The sequence below is a fragment of the Balaenoptera ricei genome, chromosome 7 (genome assembly GCF_028023285.1).
Source record: "Balaenoptera ricei isolate mBalRic1 chromosome 7, mBalRic1.hap2, whole genome shotgun sequence".
Lineage (NCBI taxonomy): Eukaryota > Metazoa > Chordata > Mammalia > Artiodactyla > Balaenopteridae > Balaenoptera > Balaenoptera ricei.
The window spans coordinates 41,707,538-41,727,059 of record NC_082645.1 but is presented as its reverse complement, the minus strand read 5'-3'; positions in this window follow the sequence as shown (position 1 = coordinate 41,727,059).

Genomic DNA, 19,522 nt, shown 5'->3' with positions numbered 1-19,522 from the left:
TTTAAAAAAAAGGGGAAATTAACAGTAACACAATAATAGTAGGGGACTTTAACACCTCACTTTCACCAATGTACAGATCATCCAAAATGAAAATAAATAAGAAAACACAAGCTTAAAATGACACATAAGACAAGATGAACTTAATTGATATTTATAGGACATTCCATCCAAAAACAACAGAATACGCTTCCTTCTCAAGTGCGCATGGAACATTCTCCAGTATAGATCATATCTTGGGTCACAAATCAAGCCTCATCAAATTTAAGAAAATTGAAATCGTAACAAGTATCTTTTCCGACCACAATGCTATGAGACTAGATATCAATTACAGAAAAAAAACCTGTAAAAAATACAAACACATGGAGGCTAAAGAATACACTACTAAATAACCAAGATATCACTGAAGAAATCAAAGAGGAAATCAAAAAATACCTAGAAACAAATGACAGTGAAAACACAATGACCCAAAACCTATGGGATACAGCAAAAGCAGTTCCAAGAGGGAAATTTATAGCAATACAATCCTACCTCAAGAAATAAGAAAAATCTCAAATAAACAACCTAACCTTACACCTAAAGCAATTAGAGAAAGAAAAAAAAAATAACTCAAAGTTAGTAGAAGGAAAGAAATCATAAAGATCAGATCAGAAATACATGAAAAAGAATGAAGGAAACAATAGCAAAGATCAATAAAACTAAAAGCTGGTCTTTTGAGTAGCTAAACAAAATTGATAAACCATTGGCCAGACTCATCAAAAAAAAAGTGGAGAAGACTCAAATCAACAGAATTAGAAATGAAAAAGGAGAAGTAACAACTGACACTGCAGAAATACAAAGGATCATGAGAGATTACTACAAGCAACTCTATACCAATAAAGTGGACAACCTGGAAGAAATGGACAAATTCTTAGAAAAGCACAACCTTCTGAGACTGAACCAGGAAGAAATAGAAAATATAAACAGACCAGTCACAAGCATAGAAATTGAAACTGTGATTAAAAATCTTCCAACAAACAAAAGCCCAGGACCAGATGGCTTCACAAGCAAATTCTATCAAACATTTAGAGAAGAGCTAACACCTATCCTTCTAAAAGTCTTACAAAATATAGCAGAGGGAGGAACACTCCCAAACTCATTCTATGAGGCCACCATCACCCTGATACCAAAACGAGACAAAGATGGCACAAAAAAAGAAAACTACAGACCAATATCACTGATAAACATAGATGCAAAACTCCTCAACAAAATACTAGCACACAGAATCCAAAAACACATTAAAAGGATCATACACCATGATCAAGTGGGGTTTATCCCAGGGATGCAAGAATTCTTCAATCTATGCAAATCAATCAATGTGATACACTGTATTAACAAATTACAGGATAAAAACCATATGATCATCTCAATAGATGCAGAAAAAGCTTTCGACAAAATTCAACACCCATTTATGATAAAAACCCTCCAGAAAGTAGGCATAGATGGAACATACCTCAACATAATAAAGGCCATATATGACAGACCCACAGCAAGCATCATGCTCAATGGTGAAAAACTGAAACCGTTTCCAGTAAGATCAGGAACAAAACAAGGTTGCCCACTCTCACCACTATTATTCAACATAGTTTTGGAAGTTTTAGCCACAGCAATCAGAGAAGAAAAAGAAATAAAAGGAGTCCAAATCGGAAAAGAAGAAGTAAAGCTGTCACTGTTTGCAGATGACATGATACTATACATAGAGAATCCTAAAGATGCTACCAGAACACTACTAGAGCTAATCAATGAATTTGGTAAAGTAGCAGGATACAAATCAATGCACAGAAATCTCTTGCATTCCTATACACTAACAACGAAAAATCTGAAGGAGAAATTAACAAAACACTCCCATTTACCATTGCAACAAAAAGAATAAAATACCTAGGAGTAAACCTACCTAAGGAGACAAAAGACCTATATGCAGAAAACTATAAGACACTGATGAAAGAAATTAAAGATGATACAAACAGATGGAGGATATACCATGTCCTTGGATTGGAAGAATCAACACTGTGAAAATGACTATACTACCCAAAGCAATCTACAGATTCAGTGCAATCCCTATCAAACTACCAATGGCATTTTTCACAGAACTGGAACAAAAAAGTTCACAATTTGTATGGAAACACAAAAGACCCCGAATAGCCAAAGCAATCTTGAGAAAGAAAAACAGAGCTGGAGCAATCAGGCTCCCTGACTTTAGACTATACTACAAAGCTACAGTAATCAAGACAGTATGGTACTGGCACGAAAATAGAAATATAGATCAATGGAACAGGATAGAAAGCCCAGAGATAAACCCATGCACATATGGTCACCTTATCTTTGATAAAGGAGGCAAGAATATACAATGGAGAAAAGACAGCCTCTTCAATACGTGGTGCTGGGAAAACTGGACAGCTACATGCAAAAGAATGAAATTAGAACACTTCCTAACACCATACAAAAAAATAAACTCAAAATGGATTAAAGACCTAAATGTAAGGCCAGAAACTGTAAAACTCTTGGAGAAACACATAGGCAGAACACTCTTTGATATAAATCACAGCAAGATCCTTTTTGACCCACCTCCTAGAGAAATGGAAATAAAAACAAAAACAAACAAATGGGACTTAAACTCAAAAGCTTTTGCACAGCAAAGGAAACCATGAACAAGACAAAAAGACAACCCTCACAATGGGAGAAAATATTTACAAATGAAGTAAATGACAAAGGATTAATCTCCAAAATATACAAGCAGCTCATGCAGCTCAGTACCAAAAAAACAAACGACCCAATCCTAAAATGGGCAGAAGACCTAAATAGAGAGTTCTCCAGAGAAGATATACAGATTGCCAACAAACACATGAAAGGATGCTCAACATCACTAATCATTAGAGGAATGGAAATCAAAACCACAATGAGGTATCACCTCACACCGGTCAGAATGACCATCATCCAAAAATCTACAAACAATAAATGCTGGAGAGGGTGTGGAGAAAAGGGAACCCTCTTGCACTGTTGGTGGGAATGTAAATTGATACAGCCACTATGGGGAACAGTATGGAGGTTCCTTAAAAAACTAAAAATAGAACTACCATACGACCCAGCAATCCCACTACTGGGCATATACCCTGAGAAAACCATAATTCAAAAAGAGTCATGTACCACAGTGTTCATTACAGCACTATTTACAATAGCCAGGACATGGAAGCAACCTAAGTGTCCATCAACAGATGAATGGATAAAGAAGATGTGGCACATACATACAATGGAATATTACTCAGCCATAAAAAGAAACGAAATTGAGTTATTTGTAGTGAGGTGGATGGACCTAGAGTCTGTCATACAGAGTGAAGTAAGTCAGATAGAGTATGGAATCTAAAAACAAATGGGTTCTGGTGAACCTAGGGACAGGAAAGGAATAAAGACGCAGACATAGAGAATGGACTTGAGGACATGGAGAGGGGAAAGGGTAAGCTGGGGCAAAAAGAGAGTAGCAGTGACATATATACACTACCAAATGTAAAATAGCTAGTGGGAAGCAGCTGCATAGCACAGGGAGATCAGCTCGTTGCTTTTTGACCACCTATAGGGGTGGGATAGGTAGGGTGGGAGGGCGAAGCAAGAGGGAGGGGATATGGGAATATATGTATACATATAGCTGATTCACTTTGTTATACAGCAGAAAGTAACACACCATTGTAAAGCAATTATACTCCAATAAAGATGTTAAAAAAAAGGAACTAGAACAGTAGGTTTTGGTAAATCAACCAGGTCTTAGTTTAGATTCTGTGTTGTGGTCTTATTTTCTACAACAGCCCGAGGGGTCATGTAAAATGCATTCCATTTTAGGGAGTAGAAATTAATTTGAGTAAGAAGAGAGATAAACGGGAACCCACATGGTCTGCCTTTGTCAAGGAGACAGACATTTTTGATACAATCTTAGGGGAGTAAGAAGGTTGTAATAGAATATATCAGCCCTCTAGAGGAAAGAACACATTTCGTATATGATGAGAGTGGTTATACATTATATCTGTGGCAGTTTTTCCTTGAGTCCAGATATCCGATCTGCTAAGGGGACTCTGGGAAAAGACGACTGTATGCTAGAGGTGAGAAGGAAAGGTTGGCTCAGATTTTCCCCAGAAGTAAATCAGACAACAGAATTTTAGCATCCACCAGGTATCTGTCTGATGGTGGCAATTTCTAGCAACAGCATAACAGGGACATATCATTGACAGATTGAGTTGGTTATCTAGAAATGAAAGGCTCCCCAAACCCTCGTTTCCTCTTGGATTCAGCTTTTGATTGCTTGCTTTGTCCTCTATATCTCTTTGCTTCACAATCTCATTGGTTCCTTTCTCTTCTGTTTCAGAACCTCAAGCTTATCTTTTAAACTGATTTATTTCTGGTTTTATGACTTAGGGAGCAGCTGAAACTAACAGGAAAAATACAAAGAGCAAATCTGGGTATTTTGTTATTGTCAAACACATGCTGTGGCAGGTGCTCTTGGTAAGATATTATAATCAAATAGGCACAAAAATGTAGAATTTTATTTCTCCATCTTAAGACAGGGCTTTCAACTTGCTGATTCATTCATGCAACTAAGGGTAAATTAATATTTCAGGAATTTGCCCATAGACTACAAGAGAGTGACAAGTGACAAAACCCTTTATGTACTCCCATAACGCAGATTCATCTGGGAGGGATGACATTCTCACTTAATTAAGTCCTTGTTACATTACATTTCATGCCATAGTGAAACAGAAGCTACTCTCTGCTCCTAAAGAAGAGGGAATATTTAATCATTCAAACTAATCTCAGTAGTCAAAAGTGTGTCTGGTTTTGATAAATCCCCATGCTTAGATTATAAGTAGAATATTCAGGTTTTTTCGCTTGTACCTTTGTCATAGGTCTGGCATAACAAGTCTCTCTCTAAGCTGCTCATATTTCAAGTATTCTTTTTGGCTTACTTTATGTTTTTATTCTTGGGGCCAATAATATACCTGTCAGTTCTTTTTAATGGTCCTTTTGGCTAATTTTCAGACACTCGGTTGTTCATTTTTTAGTAAACTGTTGATAGTGGAACTTAATCCAGTTCTTCTGCCCAGAGAAGAGGATGTGGCAGGCTAAGGTTGTTTGGGCTGTTTAGATATTGGTCTACGAAGTGGACTGGGCCGGTTTCTCGTCCATGATTTGGGGCTGCCACTGAATCCGCTTGATATTGGAAAAAAGACATTGCATATCTTGCTTTGTTAAGCAAGACTATTTCCTGGAAAAGTCGTTGGAAAATTTCTTGATAAAGGAACTGATGTAATTTCTAGTATGGCTGAAACAGTTCATTCAGTGAGACTGCTAATTAGAGCATTTTGATGTTGATATGCACTTACTTTCCATTTTATCCAGGTTTATGTGTTAAAAAACATTCCTTTAAGACTTGCAGTAGTGATATTGTTAAAAATTAATTATTCTTATGAAGTCCTGGCTCCAAAATGATATTCATGATTTCTCTGGGCCACCAGAGCTTGAATGCAGTTGAGGCCTATTAATAATTTTCTTTCTCCCAACCCACTTTTGGGCTGATGGAAATGCTCTGGTAAACATATCCTCACAAGTCAAATTGGAGCTTTTTTGGGGGGGAACATTGAAATATCTTTGGTGGTTAGGCAATCCACTCACTTTCATTGGTCCATTTATCTAACTGGAAGAGAGCTGAGAGAAAAATTGATTCGAGAAGATGTTATTATGCCAGTACCATATTGTTTTAGTTAGTGGAACTTTGTGATATATTTTGAAATCAGTGTGATGACTCCAGTTTTGTTCTTCTTTCTTAATATTGCTTTGGCTACTTAGGGTCTTCCATGCCTCCATATGAATTTCAGGATTGCCTTCTCTAGTTCTGTGAAAAATACCATTGGGTTTTTTAGGGGTTGCATTGAATCTGTGGATGGCTTTGGATAGTATAGACACTTTAACAATATTAAGTCTTCCAATACATGAACACTGGGTGTCTTTCCATTTATTTGTCTTTTTCAATGTCTTGTAGTTCTCATTGTACAAGTCTTTCACCTCCTTTGTTAAGTGTTTATTCCAAAGTATTTTATTCTTTTGTTTCTATTAGAAATGGAATTGTCTTTTAGTTCCTCTTTGGATAGTTCATTTTTAGTATATAAAAATGCAACTGAGTTTTGAATGTTGATTTTGTATCCTGCAACTTTATTGAATTTATTTATTAGTTCTAACAGTTTTATTTGGCATCTTTAGAGTTTTCTACATATAAGATCATGTTATCTGCAAACAGAGATGAATTTACTTCTTCCTTTCCTATCTGAATATCTTCTATTTCTTTTTCTTGCCTAATTGCTCTGGCTAGGATTTCAGTACTGTGTTGAATAGGAGTAGCAAGAGTGGGCATCCTTGCCTTTGTTCCTCATCTTATAGGAAAAGCTTTCAGTTTTTTCCAATGAGTATGATGTTTGCTGTGGACTTTTCATATTTGAATTTTATACCTCTAAAGATAACTTCTATACCTAAGCTATTGAGAGTTTTTATCATGAAAAAATGTGGAATAGAGAGCCCAGAAATAAACCCATGTATATATGGTCAACTGATCTTTGACAAGGGTGCCAAGAATACACAATGGGGAAAAGATAGTCTCTTCAACAGATGGTACTGGAAAAACTGGATATACACATGCAAAAGAATGAAATTGGTCCCTTACCTTTCACCATACACAAAAATCAACTCAAAATGGATTAAAGATTTAAATGTAAGACCCAAAACTGTAAAATTCCTAGAAAAAACATAGTGAAAAAGCTTCATGACATTGGTCTTGGTAATGGTTTTTTGGGTATAATTCCAAAAGCACTGGCAACAAAAACAAAAGTAGACAGTGGGATGACAGCAAATGAAGAAGCTTCTTACACAGCAAAGGAAATAATCCATAGAGTGAAAAGACACCCATATAATGGGAGAAAATATTTGCAAACCATATATTTGATAAGGGATTAATATCCAAGATATATAAGGAATTCCTACAACTTAATGGTTAAAAACCAAATAACCCAATTAAAAAGTGAGCAAAGGACTTTAATACACATTTCTCTAAAGAAGACATATAAATGACCAACAGATATTTGAAAGATGCTCAACCTCACTAATTATCAGGGGAAATGAAAATCAAAACCACAATGAGATATCACCTCATACTTGTCAGGATGGCTACTATCAAAAAAACCCAAAAAGCAAGTATGGCTGTCAATGTGAAGAATACTTGTATACTGTCAATGGGAATGTAAAATCGTGCAGCCACTGTGGAAAACAGTATAGAGGTTCCTCAGAAAATTAAAAATAGAACTGCCATAAAATCCAGCAATCCTACTTCTTGGTATATATCCAAAGTGATTGAAACCAGAATCTTGAAGAGCTGTCTGCACTCGCATGTTCACTGCAGCATTTTCACAATAGTTAAGATATGGAAACAACCTAAATAGCTATCAACAGATGAATGGACAAAGAAAATGTGGTATATACATACAATGGAGTATTATTCAGCCTTAAAGAAGAAGGAAATCCTGCCATTTGTGGTAACATGGATGAACATTATGGACTTTATGCTAAGTGAAATAAGCCAGTCACAGAAGGACAAATACTGCCTGTTTCCATTTGTGTGAGGTATCCAAAATAGTCAAACTCATGGAAGCAGAGAGTAGAATAGTAGGTATCAAGGGCTGGGAGGAGGGAAATGGGTAACAACTGCTCAGTGGGTAGAGGTTTCAGTCATGCAAGATGATAGGTTTTAGAGATCCTCTGTATAACAATATGCCTACAGTTCATAATACTGTGTTGTGCACTTAAAAGTTTGTTAAGAAGGCAGATCTCATTTTAAGTGTTCTTACCACAATAAAGAAAAAAAAGTGGAAGCAGCCCCGTAGTGAGAAAGACCCCAAGGCTTGTAGTCAAGGCAACGTTGATTCAAAGCCCAATTTGCCACTTCATAGCAATGTGACTTTGCCTTGCTGAGACCAAGTTCCCTATTCAGTAGGGTTAAGATCTGACTGAGTTGTTTGTAAAGGAGTAACTGCAATAACAAGCAAAGTCTCTATCAGTCTTAATAAATGGAAGTTTTCTACTGGTTTTCTTCCCTTTCTCTGAGACTCAGTTTCCTCATTTTCAAAATGGAGAAAATAATAACTACTTCCCAAGGTTATTGTGAGAATTAAAGAGAATATGGATTTATTCACGGTGATGGAGGGTTACTAAAAATAAATAAGTCCTTAAAAAATAAAATAACATAAAATAACCACCCTTGTTTAACCAACCCTGCCCACTTCCTACTTTACAGACAAATTGAGGCTTAGTAAGAGGTTGTGCAGTGGTAGCCTGGGCATAGACACACTGGCCAGGGCTGGTTTCACTATATTATTATTGACATTCAAATATTCTAGATAACCTGGTTTGAGGAGTTGGAGACTAAATTTTAAACCATTCGATGAACAGACTGGATATACTACTAGACTTACACAATGTCAAGAAATATTTTGAAATAGCTCATTGGACATCCAGATTTACCAGAAGAAAAAATTCAATGTGCTGTGACTATAAAACTTGATTTTAATTTAAGTAATGGCTTAAAGTGTGATTTTAAAAAGCTGCTTCACGTTGAACAAAACCATTTTCTTTAGTTATCTTGTTTTTCTTTGAGTACCGTCAGTGTTAGCTAATATAACAATTTTGTCTTAGTGAATTCTTTACTAGGTGTCTCTTTACCCTGAAAAGCCAAATAATACCCTCATTCTATATGGCACCGATACCAAAGTCAGATAAAAAGGGTTTCATTGCAAGGCTAAGAAAGAGCTAATTTTCTAAAATTGGAACATTATCTGTCATGTGTTACTACTCTGTAATTATGACTATTATTCTCATTGGGAAAAAAGAGATATTTCAGAAGGGGAAAGATTTTTATAAGAGGCTTTTAATATAAATGGGCAATTATATTAAAATACTGACTTTCATACTTAGATACTATGTTGGAGATACATTATATTATATTTGATGTAAATTTAGTAAATGATATGCATGTGAAAACTTAAAATATATGACTACTACTTCCTTAAATTAAAGGCATGAATAGTCTGGCAAAATAGATTTTTGAGAAATGGATTCATGACTTTCATGCTTACAGAGGTTTTATTGTTCATAATGCATTGTTTTTTTCTTTTTTGGTGAAGAATGAATCATTTTCATTTGGCAGTGATTCTGAATTTTTTGGAAGAATGATTGTGCTTTTTAAATCGTTTGTGAGGCTGAACAAAGAGTGGTGATAAAAATAAAAATTAGAACCATGATTCATCTTTTTCTAGAAGAAGAAGACAATAGTATAAATCATGAAGACTCTTTCAGTTTTGCTCTAAGTGCTGTGTAGAAGGAGAGTTCTCAAGCAGATAGAAAGTTTAGACACGGAAGAAAATAATAATATTTAATCTTTACTGTGTTTATGAAGTTTATATTGAATAACTTTGAGGTACAAAATCTTCCCAGCATAATTTACCTCAAATGTCACTCCCATGAGAAAATCTAGGATTTGTAGGCCAGAAGCTTATACAATTTTGGAACCCTTTAAGAAATAATAGAAGATTAAAAGAATACATTATGAGAATCAAAGATGGTATTTACTTGGAATGAGAAGAGTAATTAAGCAAATTATAATTAAAAACTGACAAATAACTACAAGTATAATTATATCCAGAAAAACATCATCATATTTTAAATTATAACTGCCTGACACGTCTTTACAGTACAATTTGTTTACATTTGGCTGATTAGTTTTTGATTGCTTTTTCATGTGAACTGATTTTGTAATATTTTCTATGGAGGGGATATGAAGATAATTCAGTGTTTCCTTTAACATGGTTGATTAAAATTTGTTTGATAGTTTGATAGTTGGGATGCTTAAGTATGACCATACATAAATGTACTACTGTGTAGTACTAATCCAAGACTGTGCCCTTCAAACATACATAGGACTGCTGACAAATTCAATTTCACATAATTCCCAGAAAAAGATATGGTTCACCTACAGTTATACACTCAGCATTATTGAGTCTTTCCCAATAGGTGAGAGCTTCTGTTTTGATGAGGATGGTAAATGAATCCTCTACTTAAAATTTTGCCCATATGATGATTGGAAAAATTTTCTACAGACTAGCTTTTGGTTCTATACAATTCAAGACTTGTTTTTTTCTCTATTTCCCACATACTTCTAAGTGTTTGGTGCTGTATGAACAAGCATATCTTAATATGACCTCTAGACTGGGCTCTTATAGTTTGCCTCAGAGGGCGATACAAGTACTTCTGGAAGCCATTCCTAGAATGGGATAGCCAGGAATAAACTTACTATATAAAGAAACAATTGTGAGCCACATAAACATATCCCATTAAACCAAATTAAATGTTTCTCAACTCAACTTCCTCTTAGCTGGATGTGACAAAAGCCCATAGCCACTCCAGTGCCACCTGACATGAGGGAAGTATGATGAAGTCCAAATGGAAAGATCCAATCGCCAAAACAATTGTGGCTAAAAAAAAACAACCCCAAAACAAAAAACATCACTTTTGGCAAATTTTACGACAACACATTGCTAGCATCTCTCCCATTGCTAGCCTTGGAGGGGGTCCATGCATGTAAGTGGCTCTACAGCTTAAGCTCCATTGCTTCACCAGAGATCTTCCTGGCTCTCAGGTGTGGCGGTCATGTGCTAAGGGATGCGTGTGTACCTGTGTGGACAGACATGAACCATCAAGGGGAGCTCTCCCATTCTAAACTGTCTCCTTCACTGAAGACTCACCCTGAACCATGAACAATCACTTCCTTCTCTTCAGCCTTGCCTTTTCCCTTGGCAGAGTCCTCTCTTTAAAATGCTCTGTCCCTTGTGAGGAGTGACACAACTGACAGTGGCAGAGTGAGCGAGGTGGATGGGGTTTTGCTGTGGCTGCTGCAGCGTCATGCCAGCACTAGAGCTTTCTGAACCATTATTGTCTTGTATATGTTAGCATAATCGTGTCATATGTGTCTGTGCATTTTTGTATGTAGCTGTCCCATTTTCTCAGAGGATGTCACATTCATTAAGGGTAGGAACAGTGTCTGCTGCACCTTTATTATTCTGTGAGGAGGGATCACCTATTGATGAGCAGGGCTGCTGCCAGACAGAAACTTGAGCGGGCGCTAGTTGAACGTTCGGTGATCCCTAATCACTCATGTCTTAGCTTATTTTTTCTTCTTTGGATCCATTCATCCTTCATGGCCCCTACTACCTTCATGCTGGCTTTTTTTTTTTTTAATTTATTTTTGACACAGGTGTAAAGGCAATCCTGTGGTGGATTTTCTTTCTTCTTTTTAAAAATTATTTATTTTATTTATTTATTTTTGGCTGCACTGGGTCTTCGTTGCTGCACTCAGGCTTTCTCTAGTTGCGGCGAGTGGGGGCTACTCTTCATTGTGATGCGTGGGCTTCTCATTGTGGTGGCCTCTCTTGTTGCAGACCATGGGGCTCTAGGCACGTGAGCTTCAGTAGTTGTGGCACGTGGGATCAGTAGTTGCGGCTCACGGGCTCTAGAGTGCAGGCTCAGTAGTTGTGGCACACGGGCTTAGTTGCTCTGCAGCTTGTGGGATCTTCCCAGACCAGGGCTCGAACCCGTGTCCCCTGCATTGGCAGATGGATTCTTAACCACTGCGCCACCAGGGAAGCCCCTACCTTCATGTTCTTTTTAAAATAATGCATATACTTCTAAGCAGAAATCTTTTAAACTAAAGATTGAACAGAAACCCAACTGATAAAATAGATGCATGTAGAACAGCCTTGATCAAAGCAGGGGCTGGGGCATAAAGCACCGGCCACTTGGCCTCCTCTTTCCCTTGTGGTAGGTCTCTGAGCGAGCTCCCCGAAACCCTTAGAGCTCCCACTGAACAAAATTTGAAAACCCTGGTATAGAATGATGATTCCTAAAGAATTGTAAATTCTGAGTTCTTATTGTGACTTGCGTTTCTACTAGTAGACAGTAAGCAAATCACTAATTGCTCTGAGCCTCAATTTTTGCATTTGTAAAAAGTTGATGATAATATATTGCCTTGCTCAACCTACATCAAAGTGAGGCTATGAGAACGAAAGAGGTCATAAATGTGAAAGCCCTTAGCCTTTCTAATAAAATCACCCTTTAGATTATTGAAATCACAGAATCACAGACAGTAACATCTTGCAAGAGTTACCTGTGATACTCTATGTCCTTGATAATATACCAAGTCTCAGGTCAGTGGCCACCCACTCCCTGTTCATATTGACAAGGACACTGTGAGAATGAGTGTGGCATTTTCCAACATGTAATGGGACAGAAAGCCCATATACAATGACCTGAAGGATGATGACTAAGCATAGCAAGAAAGAAATGAAAAGTCACAATGGACTATGGGTTTTCCTGGCCTTGGCAAATTTCTCCTGGGGTTAACAAAGTAAGAATGATACTGTTTATATAGTATGATGTGCATGCGATATGCAGAAATAATAAATATTTGGAAGTGACAGATTAATCTCAGTTTCACTTAGTGCCAAAGTGTATCTGACTTGTAGAATCCACACTGTAAAATAACAGGATATAAGAAGACTTAAAAGAAAGCAGAAGAAAATAGGACAGGGAAAAGTGAATACAAAGTATTTGGGCTATTTAACTTGAAGAAAAAACCCTGAAGAGTGATCTGATAATTGGTTTTTAGGACACAAAGACATTTATTATATAGAGTACAGTCTGTGGCTAGATCTTCCCAAAGAATTCACAAGTCTGTTGGAGCTCACAGACCTTGGCCTTCAGGGAGAGTCATAGAAAATGGAAGAAGGAAGGCAGCCTATCAGGAACATTGACTCCTCTGCCATCAAGTCCATTTGGTACCTAAATCATTTCAGAGAAATGAAATCTCACTCATTCTTAAAGAAATAGAATTGATCCTAGATGGGATTAAGGATGGAATGACATGGAGGAACTGGATCTGAAGCATGATCTTGAAGAAAAGCTGGTGATTGACACCAGGAAAATTCAGAGCCAGGAGGTGGGGAGAGGCAACTTCTTAGCAGCTCTTAAGTCTTCAGAGATGACAGAACCTGCTTCAGTTACCTGAAGAGATTGGCCTCCACACAAGATAGATAAGGACAAAAAAACCTCATAATAAGCAGCTTTCCTTAATTGACATGTGGGATGGTCCTGGCAGACAGAGAAGCTCAGCCTACATCAAGATAAGCTTGGCTTGTGGTCAGGCTGAAGGGCTTGTCTTGAGTTGTTTCAAGTTATTAGAAACAATTTCCACACCGAGAAGCACAGAAAGGGAGAAAAGATACACAAAGCACAAAATGTCCTCTGTGGGTTTATAGACTTTCCACATCATTAATGCACAGGATTCATCACATTTTGTAGAGTTAGTCCACATGAGACGAATGTATGTTTATACTTCTGAAGGTCAGTGTCCCATATACTGTTCACTCAAATCCCACATACTGAAGGGCAGGTTGGAAATACATCCCCCAGGCAGGCCAGATCAATTGCACGTCTCTTAGGCCATAGACAGATTTCCTGGGTAGGATATTGCTGTCTGCCTTCATAAACCACTGGACATAGGCCTGACCACCTTCTAGGTTTCCAGACTTATTTGAGAACAGAACATGAGCTAAAGATTTAGCAGGGTAAGAAACAAGATTTAGTAGGTATCATATTTTGTTGTATTTTCCATTCATTTTTCTTTTGGGAAAGATTTTAATTGTCATGTGGTCTAGTTAAAAAGAAATTTTACAGACCCCTCTAGTACATAAGACTGGAGAACATTTTTTATATCTGCTTGCAACTATCAGACGAAAGTTTAAGCAGCTCTCATGCTTTTTATAGTGAATTGTTAGGGGTCTTTTAAAAACCACCAAGAGTTATGGTCACCCTGTCTTTACTTCTTTTATTCCTTACTGTACGTGATGATAAACCATTGTCTAGAGTGATCTAATGTGTACTTGTGTTTCAAGTCCACGTCTGTTAATTAATTAATAGAGAAAACATTCTTCTTTACAGAGTGGAGTCAGTATACATCACAGGTTAGCCTCAGAAAGTGTTTGGTTTCCTGGAATTTTGTTCTGCTCTAAATCAAGATTTCAATGTGAAAAGTTTAAATTTCCATGGGTGGCTTTGCATTAGTCAGAACTGAAATAGAGTCTGTTACTTATAAGAGGTTGTAGAGAGCAACTAATTCAAGACACCTGGGAGTTTTGCCCAACATAATCCAGCTGGTTAATGGAACAACTAGGACCATAACATGTTAAATTTTCTTTGCATGTAATACATCACGGTACCTTTGTCATGCCTATATCTGGATAATCCCAACATGGAACTAGACTCAGAGGAGTATAACTGGGATGCATTTGAGCCTATGAAACACTAGGTGGAATCTGTCTCTGTGCACTTGATGGGTAGACAGAGAGTGCTTCAGTTAGACTTGTGCATTGAGAGAGGAATGGACAATAATTTGCAATCTATGATCTTTGTTCTTTTGTAGAGTTGTGTGAGCTAAAATGGCACCTGTGGCTCAAACCGGTGTCAGTATAGCAAGTGCCATGTAGCAGGTTCTTGGTAGAAATAAATACTCTTTGTAAGGACAGCAATGTCAAGGAAGTATTATTTACCTAGCCTTCTCACCTTGGACATGAGATATCTAGAGGGTTTTAAAAAGTTATGACTTTATGAAGATAATCAGAAGGATTGGCTGAGAAGTAATGAACCCATTTAATGGAATGAGAATTATGTTGTTATACTGCATAAACTTTGAATGATAACAAGTGGAGGTGTGATATTAATTTCCAATGTCCCATTAATAGAAATTGGTAAAACTATGTAATCAGTGTAGGTAAGGGAATGATTTCTCTTCTGAACTAGTCTGGTTTTCTTAAATTTTTAGGTTCTAGGGATCACACTGTAGAAGGATTAAGGCTCTTCTCTTCCATGTTTAAGCTGGTGGTGTCTTGTTCTTGAGTCAGGAATCTCTGCTCCCCTGCAAAACCTCCTATAAAATCCCTGATGCTTGTTAAGTCTCCCTGGAAGTTCTTATTCTTCTGTCCTCAGCTCTGCAGCTATCTGTATCTTTACTCAGAGTACAAGGTTTAGCAGGATGGTTGCCTCTCTTATTCAGCAATTTTAATTTTGCCTCTTTTTGTGGAACATCTGTAACTTTCACATAAAAGCTGAAAACTGGCCCCCTATGTTACGGAAATGTAGATGTCAAGTTCTGCTATCAAAGGGAGCGAGCCTGTAGACAGATCCTGGATCGTTGGTTATTACCAAAAAATGAGCTCACTACTGACTCTAATGGATTCTTAGCCTTGCTTTGTTCCTGTGTTTTCTCCATCATCTTAATAACCATCATGTGATGATATTACTTTAGAGGAGGAAAAGAGGACTTTTCAAAATTTTGACCAAAGTCAATGTCAGAATCTCTTGCTAATGAGCCCATCATCTTTCTACAATCAGAAACAGCTCCGGTATTTTACTCTTTAATAGTTTCATCCTACTTGAGCACAACCACAGGAATCTCTCTTTGCCCCCAAGCTGGGAGCTAGGGAGGATTGTTTAGGTTGCCAGTGCTGCTCATGGTAGGTGTGGTGGGAAGGCTGGTATCATGCTGATATTGGCGGAAGGTGCAATTTGACTCATTTAATATATAGGATGGTTTGCACCCTGTATTAAGGATGGTATGTTTTAAAACTGAGACATGGAGCTAAAAAAACTCACAAATACTGTTACCAAATTTTTTTTAAAAATATATATATATATATTTTTTTTAATCTTTTAATTTTATTTATTTATTTATTCATTTTTGGCTATGTTGGGTCTTCGTTTCTGTGCGAGGGATTCCTCCAGTTGTGGCAAGCGGGGGCCACTCTTCATCGCGGTGCGCGGGCCTCTCACTGTCGCGGCCTCTCTTGTTGCGGAGCACAGGCTCCAGACGCGCAGGCTCAGTAGTTGTGGCTCACGGGCCTAGTTGCTCCGCGGCATGTGGGATCTTCCCAGACCAGGGCTCGAACCCATGTCCCTTGCATTAGCAGGCAGATTCTCAACCACTGCGCCACCAGGGAAGCCCCTGTTACCAAATATTGAGGTAGGAAATTGTAACCTGCTAACAATGTGAATTTCCATTAGTGGGTATCCTGTACACCTTAAAAAGTAAATATTAAGTACCAGAATGCTGCAAATTTTACAGAGAATTGTGAGAATAGATGAATAGCATCAATATAAGGAAAAATCTGAAAAAAGCCTTGACAAAACCCCAAGTGCCAAATGTGTTTACAATGCTCTGTAAGGGAAAGGAGAAGCATGAAGAAAACTTATAAAACAGAGAAGGGCAAACAAAGGCTTGCTAACATTCTTGCTGCCATTATCCTAGGGCTAATGGCTGTATATAAGACATGTACATTCATCTACCCACGACATCTGTGCAGAACATGGGACAGCGCATCCCTAAGTCTGTGACTGCTTGCCACGCTGTACTGGGGAAAATGAACTCCTGATATTTGGGAAGAAACAGATTTTGCTTTTCTTTGGCAAAGCAATGGTATGCTTGCCATCTAAGGTTCTTAGCTACTTTGTAGACAAACAAAAGGAGTCTATTGCTATGGGCTGCGTACAGAAACAGAGAAATTGTTTTTGAAAAAAACATATTTGGTGCATGTATATGCTAAAGGAAAGGTTCCAATTGCAACTTTGCAAACATTTAGGATGGCTTTTAACACTTATGCTAGAAGATGTAAAACCACTGGAGTTCTTAGGGTTTTTATTGTATGTAAAGGAAGAAATGAACAGACTTCAATATCAGCCTTTCAATGGAGAAAATCATACTATGCTGGGATAATCAAATACTCAATCAGTGAAGGACTGTGAGGACCTTGAAAATATAATAAAACCTGAACCTAAGCTCTTGCTGGTTGTTTCTGATATAGTCCCTTATCCTTGAAAGCCATACTCTCTCTCTCTCCAGTTAATACATGAAGTTCGCTTCCTTTGTATGGCTGCACATCAGCCATTGCAGTGATCAGAGAGGAAATACTGGGTTTTTAAAATTTTTTATTTGTATTTTTAATTTTTTAAAAATTTTGTGACACGGGTGGGAGCTTAGGAACTATACTGAAAATTAAATGCTGGGGGCCCCGAAGGAAATGCTTCTCTTGGTTCTGCTTTTGAAAATTGCAATTGATCAGTGTGATGATGCTGCATTGCCAGTATGTTTTCTGGACTTTGCATGACATGTATTTCCTCAAAAAGATGAATGCCTTTAATAAAAATGAAAGAAGAACCGGCACAAGCAGAATATTAGCCAGAGTACATTATTAAGCGAGTCTTCAGAGTCTCCAGGGAGAAAAGGCATTTAATAATAATATAACAAATATTTATTGAACACCTACTTTATTCCAGGCACTGTGCACACAGTGATGAATAAGAGAAAAGGCCATGGCTTGATTGGAGCTTATATTCTAGTGGATGAAGATTGACAATAAATAAGTAATTTAAAGGTTAAGTGTTTTATTCCAGTTATCTATTACTGTTTTAAGAGAGGAAAAGTATTTTTCCCTCTAACCATACTGAGTTCTTGGCTGAGACCTCCATAATAAAAGACAGATTAACAAGAGAAAAGCAAATAATTTATTAACATGTATCTCGCATATACTCGGGAAAGACCCAGGGAAATTGAGCCCCGACCACCAGCTTAAATACCATATTCAGCTAAAGATAAAAGAGACCAGTTGGGGGAGAGGGGAGGCCAGTTATGGGAGGTTACCAGGAGAAGTACTGTAAATAAGGGTAAGGTTTGTTATACAGGTTTAAGTGGACACCTTTCCACTGGCAGGATTCTCTTGTGATTTAGAGCCATCCGTCTCTTCCTGCTACAGAGAAGGAGACTCTTACAAATGGAAATTTCCTTTATAAATGTAACTTTCCCTTAAAAACTTCTTAACTTAACTTCTATCTTATTTTCAGAGCTTCTACACTGCTGTTTCTCAAAAATAATCAGCTCCAAATAATCTTTATGCCAAAGAGGCATATTCTGGGATGGCATATTCTGCTCTCCTTCACTCTATAATATATCACCCAAAACTTAGTGCCTTAAAACAACTGTTTGTTTTGTTCTTGATTTCCAGGGTTAGGAATGGGGTGGGTTTTGGCTGGGCAGGCATCTCTGATCCACATGGCATCAACTGAGATAGCTGGGCACGGAGGGTTTACTTCCGACACGACTTCTGTACTCACACGACTAGTGTCTTGGTGGTCTTGGCATCTTTCTCTCGCCATGTGGGGTCTCATCCTCCAGGATGGGGCTTAGCATGAGTGACTCCATCCTGGGCCCAATCTGGTTACTTTAACAGATTTCTCACAAAATGGTTGTCTCATGGTAGTCATACTTTTACATTGTGTCTGGCTTCCAAAAAATCACAAAGTTAGAATAGTTAAGGGTGATCCTGGCAGTGGTACAAGGACATTTTTGATGTATTCGATTGGTCAAATCAATCTCAGTGCCCACCTAAACTCAAGAGGGGGTTGAGAAATAGATTCTGTCTCTTAGTAGGTGAGTGGCAAAGTCACATTGCAGAAGAGCAGGTCTGTCCATCTTTGGAAAATACAGTGAGCTATATGCTTGAAGGAGATGAAACATAGGAGGGAGTGGGTGGGAAGAAAGATGGAAACTTTTTTAGTTAAAGCAGTAGCCATGAGAAGGAGGAGGAGAAGAGAATTCCAGTCAGAGTGCAGTCAGTTCTAGTTTGAGTAAGCCTGAATAGAAATGGCCAGTTTACACTCACATAATGCTCCATCAACAATATTGATGCTGGAGGTTGGCAAGCTAAAAGGCAGAAATTCAGCTAGTCTTATTTACCCACCTTCTCTGGACATTTGCTTCATTCGGTTCATCCTTAGTCATTTACATTCTTCTTTTCTGCCTAGTTATTTGCGGGAGGGGATAAATTTCAATGCTGACTGTTTAGATATGGTTGTGGTGCAAGGTTCCTAAATCTAACACAAACAAATGCAGATGTATCAAAATGGATATTGCCTGTAAATTCCCATGTTCCAAGTAAACAGAGCAGGGCTGTAGGTGGCAGCACTGTGAGATGGAGCAGAGAACTCTTCAAAGCATTTTATGATTATGTCCATCACAATCAAGGAGTTTTGTGTCTCTTAATGTTTTTGCAAAATCATCATGGATTATTGACCACAGCTTCTTAAAGGCTTCCCAGGAAGTCATGTACACCATTGGCAGGTTATGAGGTTATGTTAAGTAATTCTCAGCAGTTAGAGAATTCTTTTGATTTTCTGACACCGAATCCCTTCTAAATCACCAGTCCTCGTTCTACATAATGCCTTCAAGTAAACAGTCCCCAATGTGTTGTTCAACATCTGTTGTATCAATGGCTCTCATTTTTGTCTTCCTTTGGTGCATAAGAAT